The following is an 11,830-nucleotide window of genomic DNA, read 5'->3' on the forward strand; positions in this document are numbered from 1 at the left end:
TTTGTTGTAAACTCCAGTGAGAATAGCTGATTAAAGCATGATATAAAAATAAAATAGAATTCGAGGCCTGCACCATCTAGATAGCTCTTTAAATAGCCACAAAGACAAAGTAAGGTTCAGCATGCATGAAATCTAGGACAGGCAACTACAGCATATTATACATGCTTGTTGAAAATGGTTATTCTAATGTTTGCCATCCCGAGTTAGTAAAGCACTCTACATGTTCTCAGGGGCATCAACTCGAGACATCAGAAATGAATTTCCTGGAGTTGTATTTGCTATCTTCTCATTGTCCTCAAGAAGCAAAGCCAATTTAGTGCCAAAAAAAAAAAATTCCCTGTTGCAAATTTTGCATATTAAAGATTGCACAATCCAGCCCAATTTAAACACTTAAAAAAAAAAACCTAGATGACTTCTTTAAAAAGTTTCAGTATGTATTTAAATATTTCAGGGTAAACTCAATGGGGGTGAAAATTACTTGATCATAGCTAGATGGTGTCTCAGAGATGCTGAGTTTTCTCCTGGTGTAGAGCTTCATTATTGATAGTTAGACTTTTTTAATGACCTCTCTGATTAAAAAACAAACAAACAAACCCTCATCCAGTATTTCTCAAACTTGGCAACTTTAAGACATGTGGACTTGGGATTTGAAGTCCACATGTCTTTAAGTTGCCAAGTTTGAGAAACGCTGCCCTGATCCAAATCAACAATAACACCTGCTCCATTTGCAATAATTTCACTGGGTTCTATTTAAATTAATAACTTTTATAAACAGTGCATTTCTCCCCTCTGGTGCAACAATAATGCTTATTAATTAAAAGGATTTTGCTTCTTTCCCACAAAACTAGGAAAACAAGATAGAGGAGACCTGGTCTTCTGTTTAAAGGTAGACTGCTTCTATTGAGAGAGGACCCATTTAGCTATAGTAGCTAATAAATACTGATAGCTTTAATAAAGAACATAAGGAAGAGGTTTTAGGCAATGTACAAATGTCTGCATTCTTATAGGAATGGAGCAGCATAGAAATATTAATAAATACATATGCAACGTTTCGACAATATACTTATCCTGGTTAATTATCCCGTTTTCTGAGTTTGTAAAATACACTAACCCACAAACTAACCAAATAGCCAGGACTCCACAACTATGCCATAAAAAAAAAAATTAACCAAGGCAAATATTAACTTCACATGTTGTGGGAATATATCTGCTCAGTCTTTGCCTGACCTGGCTAATTGTGTTGTGTGAACATAGCCCCGCATATTCACATCAGTGTGGGTAGAACCAATTTTTTTCCCTCTCTCCATGCTGATATCCAGGTAGAATTTCAAAAAGTCAAGAAATCTCCTCTTTTTTTAAATCTCAGAATTTCCACTACGAAGTGCAGTCTGGGACGCTGGAAATCTCCATCCTGTGAGTGCCAAGCAGTTTGATCCCTGGTTCGCTCTTAGTAAACCACTCAGCTCAAAAGTCCACATATTCTTGGAACCTCTACTTCTCCCTATGTGTGGTACATTATGGGCTAGATTTGTAAAATCCAGTCTAAAAATGAGGTTGGGGTGTTTGCAGTTCAAGATGTGCTGAGGAACCCAGCCATTGGCTCAGCAGGTTGTGTGAACCAGGCCGTTGCATTAAGTCATAGGGGTTTGGGGTTTGGTACAGGAACAGAAGAATTGCATTCTGTGAACCTTCATTCAGTGTGTTGCATAAGCTGAGACGTTAGAGTCACATATTGTGCAAACCCATAAATCATGGTTTGTAAATCACGGTAGCAGGGTTCATATAACATGCTAAGTGAAACTCAAACACTAACTCCTGGCTTCAAGTGATGTTTGAAAGCAGCTGTTTTGTGAGGCAGCTGTATTCATGATGGTTGGGATCCCCTGTTTGGCAAGGCCCTTTCGTTCCCCAGAACTGCTCTGTAAACTTATCAGAGCTTTTTAATTTATGCATTTTCATTTTTTTTTAATTGAGGCATGCTCTTTAATTTTTCAAAATGTATTGGGGGCACACTAGTCATGGTGGAGCAGTTCTGGAGCTGCCAAGAAGTGTGGAATAGTTTGCTCATTTTGACTTTCAGCCAGCCACATAGCCAAGCCCTTTTGAATGATGGGCTATTCCCTCTTTTAAATGTCCCCTCCACATAGACATGTACCATAGACAAGTAACCCGTGGAATATAGAGAGGGAAAGCCTTAGACAGCCCTCCAAATCATCTTTATTACAGTATTATTGTTGTTGATTAATTTATAAGATTTATAAACCTCCTCACTCCAGAGGCTCTAGGTCAGGGGTCAGCAACCTATGGCCCATGGGCCAGATATGGCCCACCACCTGAAATCATGTGGCCTGTGTCCCCAAAAGAAATATATTTACCTGGCCCACCTGAGAGAGAGAGAGCTCACTGCTTCACCAGCCAGCTCAGTGCAGGTGGAACAAGTCCCGGGAAATGGTGGTGGCGTAGCCTCTGGCCCCTATGCAGAAGGTTGCCAACCCCTGCTTTAGGGGGTATACAAGGAATAGTATAATACAAAGCAATAAAATTGTAAATAATAGCGCTTTTTTTTACGTCTGCAAACCTTGTATTTGGTATCTGTCGATTCCTCCCTCTTGGGCATGGATGTGAAATTTGGGAATACATAAATCACAATGAGTGGGTCTATGTGTGTATACCTGCATATCTGGATTTCCTCAAGTTTTCCTCTGACAAGCTGTAAGTTTTGCCATTTGTAGTAATGAGTAACATCGAGGAGGTGTTTTCTCTCTTCTCTCCTCTCCTCTCTTTTCCGCTTTTGGCCACACCTATGCACGGCTGTCTGCTCTCCCTGATAGATTCCTGAGTGGCTGACGGATCCACGATCCTTGGAGAACGAGAGAGCCGGATTCCCTGGAGAAAAGTTTGTGTTTACAAGAGCTGGAAAGGAAACTGATGCAACCAACAGCCTCCGGTTACATGTGAACTGATGGCAACCGACCAGAACAGCTAGGCTCGGAGAGGCTAACAGACGCCAGCACCCTGTCCTATCTTGGCTCAGGAAGGTTAAGAGGTCCTAGTCTGCTTCTCCTGTTCCTATGTTCAGAAAAATCCAGGATAAGACTTCCTCGTGTAGGATTAAAAGCCTTGTTAACACCAGGAATTTGTTCTGATTATAGAACGGGGCTGTTTTTATAGGTGACCCCAGATGTAAAAATACAAGCCTCGTTTTTCCGACCTCTCGCTGGGGAAAACCAGGGGTTTAAATTTGGACCGGATGCAGAGAAACCCAAGTTCAAGTCCTTTAAAAAGCTCAAAGAATACTCTAGGCCAGTGTTCCTCAACCTTGATGACTTTAAGACGGGTGGACTTCAACTCCCAGAATTGAAGTTGAATTGAATTTAAGACGGGTGGACTTCAACCCCCAGAAGCTGGCTGGGGAATTCTGGGAATTGAAGTCCACACAGCTTCAAGTGGCCAAGGTTGAGAAACACTGCACGAGAAACTCAAGGCAGCTTCATTTCATCCTTGCAACAATACCCCTGAGAGAGAGGCTGGCCTATGAAACGGTGGCAATGTTTGTGGAACTTCATTAACCAGGTCAGATAAAGATCTAGCAGGTGCACTTGCTAAACCCCGACGAGGTCTTTTGTAACTGAGTGTATTGTGTAAGTCTAGCTCCCAGGGTTAGTTTATGGTTCCAAACATGGTGCAAACCTACTTCTACGTACGGCTAATGACTGCCTAGAGCAGGGTTCCTCAACCTTGGTGACTTTAAGATGGGTGGACTTCAACTCCCAGGCGCGATGATGCTGGCTGGGGAATTCTGGGAGTTGAAGTCCACACAGCTTCAAGCGGCCAAGGTTGAGAAACAGTGTTTTAGAGCATCTATATAACCAGAAGGCCCAGGGCTACAAGGAGTCCCCAAATGCCTTGGGTATCAGCCCCCAGGGCTACTCCAGAAGTTGCCACCCAACTTAATTATGAACATGATAGAAAGGAGACATTATTAACTACACAGGAATCTGATTATTATGGTTGTGATTTGGAGTGCACGAGCACACAGAGGTAGCAGGACCTGTTGAAAGAGCGTGAATCAAAAGCGTCACCTAGCTGATGGGTATCCAAAGGGCCCAAGGGCCACAATTGTATTCATCTGTTGAGTGGCGGGCTTCATCTAAACCCATTTTTGCCAAAATACATGAAAATGAGAAAAGGTGACAATTATGAAGAAAAGGTGAATTGATAGTCTGGGGAATTTACTTATTGATTGCACAATCCGTTGGCGCGATGATGATTTCCTTCTTTCACAGCGTAAAACTAAAACATTGTTTCTTGGCTAACAATATTCATTTTAATAAAATAAATTACATTTTCAGAATAACCTTGTGGGCCCGTGGGCCACCAGTTGGATACCCTTGATTTAGCCCTATTAACTGAATTAGTAAACTTTTAATTTGATTGAAGCATTGTTTCCTTGCTCAGAAATTCAGGCAGTTCTATCTCTTCCTGATCAGATGGACATCATTTTGCAGGACTGTCTTAGGAACTGCGTCTTGGAATTGTTAAATTTCTGTTTGTGTCATCAGCGACAGAATCTAGCCACCTTGTCTTCTGTTGGCCTCCATCCATCCATCCATCCATCCATCCATCCATCCATCCATCCATCCATCCATCCATCCAATTTATGTGGCCGCCCATCTCAAACAAGTGACTTTGGGTGGTTAAAAACAATTTTAAAACAATTCTTTAAAAAAATCTAGCAAAAAAAAAAATCCAACGAAAAATGTAAAATAGATATCCAGCGGCCAAGATAAAAAACAACGAAAACCATCAATACAAATGTAATACAAATATTTCAATAAAATTAATTCACAGGGGGATGATGATCTACAGGGCAGGATGAGTGACAGAAAAAGCTTTCTTCTGGGGTCCCAACAGCTGACACTCTTTAATGGGTGGATCCTATAACACGCCTCTCCTGCTGGATCTGATGGGACAGGTAGACGTGATTGGGGAGAGATGGCCCGCAAATAACCTGGCCCCATGCTTTTCTCAAGTGCCTTCTACTTTTAAAAGCATTGGGGTCTTCTCCAGCGATTCTTGCTGTTGCATTATATGTCCAAATTATCTAAACTTCAGCTTCATGATTACCAATTCCAGTGAGCAATCTGAATTTGCTTCATCTAGTAGAGAATGACATGTGGCGTAGCATATTGTGAGAACCCTGCCAATTACTCCACTGACTGATACCATAGGACAGTGTTTTTCAACCTTAGCGACTTTAAGATGAGTGGACTTCAACTCCCAGAATTCCCCAGCCAGCCATGCTGGCTGGGGAATTCTGGGAGTTGAAGTCCACTCATCTTAACGTTGCCAAGGTTGAGAAACACTGCTGTAGGATGTACAAATCCCATGAGGTTGATTGGCATGAAGAACCCAGACAGAACCATGTGCCAAAGACAACTATATTTTCCAGAATTAGCTTCTCAATCATGATTTCCCTGGGGTGGAAGAAGCCAGACTTATACCACCGACGCAAAAGACAGAATGGGCATCTCCTGGCCCTTCTGTGTTGACCGAAGGGTCTGGTTTCTCTCCTGTGCTGGGGGGGGGGGGGGGAAGGGGGGTGTTGGGAAGGGCAAAGCACGAAGGGAGATCAACTGGATGGTGAAACATTCAGGCCTGAGGATATCCACCTTTAAAAAGAGGATGCAGACTGCTGCAAATTTAGGAATAATATAATGAAAGTAGAAATGCAGTACAGTAATCTCACCCAGTGGGAAAAAGCATTTCTGTGTCAGCTTCGTGGCTGCTTTTTTATTGCCTTTGCGGGGACAAAATGTAGGGATTCCCGGTGCTTGATTTTTAAGCTGAATATTCCCCATTTCCTCTCCACCTTAGTAATTATAAATGAACACCAACTATAAATACAGGATTTAACAGTCAGTTTCTGAGTTGAATTGATGTTTTCTAGCAAATTATCCCTAGCAAGGATTGGAGAAAAATATATATGTTGTTGATTACAAAATTTCCCTGTGCAAATTGAAAACTTCCTCTTCTATTGCAGACCTATTCAGTTGTTAAGCTCTGTGGCGGGGGGTCCTTTAAAAGATGCACCAGATGTTAGATCCCCCTGGTCTTTCTGGCATGCAAGAGAGGTCTTTGTCCTAGATGAGAAAATCCAGGAGTCGCATTTGATCCCAGCAATCTCAGGATCGCGGAAACCTTTAAGGCTGGATTATTTCACTAGCTCTTTGCCTCTTTTGATTAGATTTTCTTCATGATGAATTCCTAGCCTGGTCTTTCAGGTCTTCTAATGGTGCACCCATCGCCACTGTAACGGTTCATCCACCTTGCTGCTGATTGTCCTCTACTTCAGGGTTCCTCAACCTTGGTAACTTTAAGACGGGTGGACTTCAACTCCCAGAATTCCTTGCTGGCTGGGGAATTCTGGGAATTGAAGTCCACCCATCTTAAAGTTGCCAAGGTTGAGGAACCCTGCTCTACTTCTCTTTCCTTCCACCTTTCCTTCTCCACAGAGCTGGGTCTTCGCATGACGTGTCCAAAGTAGGCTAATTTGAGCCTGGTCATTTGTACCTTGAGTGAGAACTCTGGGTTGATCTGTTCCAGGATCCATTGATTTGATTTCTTGGCTGTCCACAGTATTCTCAGGAGTCTTCTCCAACACCAAAGTTCAAAGGCGTCAATGCTCTTACTATTCATTTTAATCTACGCTTTTAACTTTCTAGGTGTTGGTTTTGTTTTTAACATTTTCTTGGCTGCCTTAAGTACTTGCCAGAGGATAAAGGCAAGAGATAAATCATATAGAAAAATAACACTTCTGTGCAGTTTGGGGAATGTCCCTTTGAGTTGAGCTCAACTTTGACAATGGCACAAACGCAGATGTGCAGTTTTATCGGCAACAGCGTGGAAGTTCCACGCGGTTGCCTTTTTCCAGGGTATTTTTGGACTTGCCACAATACAGAATTAGGATCTCCTGGAGGTGTCCCATCTCCGGTTCTGCTCAGCTTTCCAGCCCAGATGTTGGCTCGGTGCTCCCTCTGCAATTTGTCTCTACAAATTCCCTGAATTGGCAAAATAACATTTTCCAGAAAACTCACATCACTCCTGGGGGCGACTAACAGTTGATGAGCACCTTCAAGGATCCTGCTGTTTCCTTTTGGGGGGTTGGAGTCTTACATTAGAATCCGGCAGCCCTCTTAATCTTGCTTCAGACAGGGCTGCTCAGAGCATCTGCATCCAAGGTCCTCTTCATTTACAAAAATATTCCCAAATAGGCCCACCGGGCACTTGCAGATAATGAAAATACTGGAAGGTGGTCAGATCAGGTGCTCTATCAGGCCAGTGGTTTCCAAAGGTATGTGTGTGGGGGGGTGCACAATACAATCCATTAGGATGCAGGAAAAAAATATTAGAATGTCTATATTTCTTTATCTCACCTTTTATCTCCTCCTTACTTACTATTTTATATATTTTATAAGCTACCTAATAGGATAGTAGTACACCGATATCCTTTATAAATAAATCAATATCTGTATTGGCAGGACAGGCTTTTTTTTTTAACTGATTAGGGTAGTTTGTCAGAAGGTGATGCTCAAAACCAGAAGCCATTTGTGGTGTTTGAGATAGGGGACATTTTTGGACTACTGGGAAATTCCAGCCCCCCTCTGGAACAGCCAAACTGATGTGGCCCAAAAGAGAAACTAGAGATTTGGTTTTGCATGTGCTTTTTTTTTTTAATTTATTTTTTATTACTGAGGGGGGAAAAAAAACACAGTGCTTTGACAAAAAAGCGAAAAGAATACAATGAAGAAAAATGTTAATATATTATAACAGTAAACAATTATAATTCTATACATACTTATCTAATGCAAATATTATGCAAGTACATATTTATTTCTAATACATTTATGCGACTATCATTTTTTTAAGTTGCTGTATTTTGTATCAATGAGCCTCGTATTTCATTATACTTGTCCACGCAAAGTCTACTTCTACGTTTTGCACATGCTTAATTGGAAGGTAAAAAGAGTACCTCTCCTTCCTTCCTGGAGAAAGTTGCCCATTAAAACATTCTGCGGTTGAGAAAACGATGCTCTGAAGTTCTACAGCGTCCTCCAGTCCTGAAGTTGGGGCTTCAACTGCCAACGGTTGTAGCCGCCATTTTGACTTCTTTGACACATATTCCCTGGACACCCCTGCTTCGTTGCCTTTGTCTTCGTCTTCGTCTTCCTCTTCACACTGGATATTCCATGCAAACAGCATCCGGGCTAACCCTCACTTGAGCCTTTTATGTCATGTATGATCAGGATGATGCTGTGTAAGAATATCGCCATATTCTATTTTAATTCATATTTATTCTTTTACTGTAAATCACCCAGAGTCGCTTCCGGGGAGATGGGCAGTGAAAAATAAATAAATAAATAAATAAATTCTTTCCGATGTTCTGCTAGATTGGAAAAAATAAAAAGCACCGAGTTTGATCGCAGCTCGGAATATCTGCTTCCTCCCTCTCCTTTGGGTGAGACGCAAAGAAAGGTAGATTGGGGGTCGCACAAAATGCCACACTACAAAAATAGGATGGAGTTTCTAGTTCATTGTCTTATGGGGGGCTTCAGGTAGGGATGTATCTGCATCATCTAAGGCAGTGTTTTTCAAACTTGGCAACTTTAAGCTGCGTAGACTTCAACTCCCAGAATTCCACACAGCTTAAAGTTGCCGAATTTGAAAAACACTGATCTAAGGAGTCGAATTCAACTGGGCTTACTCCTAAGTAAACTTGTCTAGAGAATGGCATGGCTTGGCTATTACAGGACATTCAGTTGCAGAGCATACACCCTACTGAACTCGTAGCGCTGCAGAGCAGATGTGAACAGGATTGTGGTCTTAAGCTGCTGCTCTGGTGCTGAAAGCACTGGGTTTCCTGTTCTCTAGATCGGTAGCATCTATATTTATCCCAAGTAGCAATGCCCATTTTTCTTTCAGCTCTTCTGCGCAGAAGTTTGCCGAAGGAAGCAAAAAAGGGTAGACGTGCCTTCGTCGGCTTTGTCGCGCAGCAACGAGAGCTGGGCACGTCAGGAGAGACTTCAGAGCACGTTGAACCGAAGCGTGTGCGATGAAGCAAGAAGGGGAAAGAGCAAGAACGAAGGGCGCTGCGTGAATTTGGACGGTGTACGAAGAGGGGCCAGTTCAAATGAAGTCCACGAAGGGGTTGGGGTCATACAGAGAGAACGAACGAGGCTCAAACTGCAGAACAACCGTCGAAAGGAAGAACGAGTTGGTGAGACCGAGAAAGTTGTGGTTAGGCGAAGTTGCTGAGATCCTCAAAAGAAGAGAGGTAAGAAGAACCACAAGAAACGTAGGGAAGCATGGAGCGAAAGATCTGCAGAGGGCGAATTGGGTAGGTGTAAACTTATTTAGCCATTTTTTTTTTTTTTTAGATTTTGGATCCTGCCTTTATTACTTGGTAAGTAACTCAATGAGGCATACCTACCTAATAGGGCTTCCTCCTATTTTCCCCACAACAACAACCCTGTGAGGTGGGTTGGGCTGAGAGAGAGCGACCGGCCCAAAGTCACCCAGCTGGCTTTCGTGCCTCAAGCGGGACTGCTTTATCATTTCTCTAACTTGCTACTGCTGTGCTTTGCATAACTATTTAAAGCCTTCTGAAGAAATGAATAAAACACTAGGCAAGAAAAGAGGACTGTGTGTGTGTGTGTGTGTACGCGCGCAATATATGAATATGCCCTTTGAAGTACTTTATGACTGTGTTTCTCAACCTTGGAAACTCTAAGATGTGTGGACTTCAACTCCCAGAATTCCCCAGCCAGCATGGCTGGCTGGGGAATTCTGGGAGTTGAAGTCCACACATCTTAAATTTGCTGAAGTGGAGAAACACTGGTTTATGATATAAACCCCAATGAAAAACTTAAATACAATATAGTATTAAAGGCCTGGAAGAATACATTCATCTTTTCCTGGCATCAAAAACTCAATAAATGCTAAATGAGCGTCCTTGGAAAAGCGGCTCCAAGACTGGATCAGGCCAAGGACTTGTCCTGTCCAACATTCAGCGCCTTAGTGCCAACCAGACGCATTTGGGAAGCTGAAGGCACCCAAAGGAGGTTGATTTTCCTCTTCTATTGTCGCTCCTCAGGGGCTGGAGTTCAAAATGTACCCTCTGCGCTTCCAGAGATTGTTAAAAGCTGAACAGCCATTTCCAGTTTGAGTCACTTTCGTTTTTAAAGTCATTATTAGATTTTATCCCAGCTTTAATTCAGTCAGCTCAAGGTGGTGTACATAGCTAACGTTCTCACCTCTTATTTTCCCCACAAGAACAACGACAACCCTGTAAGGGACGTCCGGGGAAGAAATGGCGAACTGAAGACCACCATGATGGAATGAAGAGCCGGAATGTGGACCAGCTCTTTGGGATTCCTCTCCAGACAGGGAGAGGACTTGGGATCACCCACAAGTGCTCCAGACAGTTGCTGCTCGCGAGGAGGCCGCAATACAGTGGTCTCTGGTGGGTTTTTAGAGCTCTGGGAGACGAGGGAATAGCCATCTTTGCCCAAACCATGGTCGGTGCCTTTATGGAGACGGAGTTTGCATACTTCCTTTTCTAATCACTTTTGGAAATTACTTGTTAACTGCTTTTCAGCTATTAGGATCCTTTGGAACAGGTTTTACAGTACCAGCTGAGTGTCCTTCGATCCTTCGCGAAAGAAATTTTAAATAAAAGTTTAAGGACTTAAAAAAAATTATTTGGGGGGAATAAACAGCAAAAGGGTGATTAGAACGTTGATTTTGGAAAGTTACAAATGGACTAAGGGTCCAGATGGATTTGAAATAAGATTTTGAAATTAATTATAAGAATCCTTCCTGTGGGAAAATGCTTTTGTTTTGAATATTTAAAAAAAAATATGATAGGATGGGACTTTGAAGATTGGACAGTAGAGGGAATCAGGACGAACTAAAGATTACAATTAAAGGAGAAGAACACTTAAATTTGACCTAATAATACAGAATGGAGCAAAATATTTTAACATTAAACATATTGAGGGATATTTGTGAACAATGGACCCAGAAGTTAATTTTAAAAGTGTCTGCTGTTATAGATAGACTATATTTAAAAGATGTTATGGAAGAGGAACACGTTTCACCAGGCAAGACTGAGACTGATCTGAAAGTGGATTTACAAATGACAGGCTACAAGAATGATATGGAAAAAGATGCTACACTGGACATACAAAAGAAGCCAGCTAATGTCTTAATAATGAAAAGGGATATACAAATAACAGATCAAGAGAGTAACCTGGATAATTTTCTTATATTGGATTTACAAAAGAGGCTTATTGAAGTTTTGAAGAATTTTGTGAGAAGGAACAAAGAAAACATGAAAAGAAATCAAATTCTAGGACATTATTCAAAGGGATTAAAGATCAAGATTGTTAAAAGGAAGGAATATAAAGCTGGTTTATTTGATCAAAGTTAAAATAGGTATGTTATCTCTGGTAACCCTGAATGGACTTTTGCTGATCAGGACTGAATGACAAGGTTTTAAGGATTTGTTTATAGATAAGAGATGGGATATGGGAAAAAGAGATCATTTGTTGTATTTTAAGAGAAGGTGATAAGTTACTAAAATTGTTTAGACTTGTGATGAAGGGGAAGTCATTTCTTTATGCATTTCTTTTCTTCTTTTTACTATATTCTTTTTTTCTTTCTATTTTTTTATTTTTCGCACTATTTTTGTATTCCTTTAATTTGTATTAGTTTATATCTTTTTAATTGTAATGTTTAATAAAATTACTGTAAAAAACAACCACCACCC

Source organism: Python bivittatus, unplaced genomic scaffold (genome assembly GCF_059951505.1).
Source record: "Python bivittatus isolate LINGU-HERP-01145 unplaced genomic scaffold, Pbiv_v1 ctg000580_np1212, whole genome shotgun sequence".
NCBI lineage: Eukaryota > Metazoa > Chordata > Lepidosauria > Squamata > Pythonidae > Python > Python bivittatus.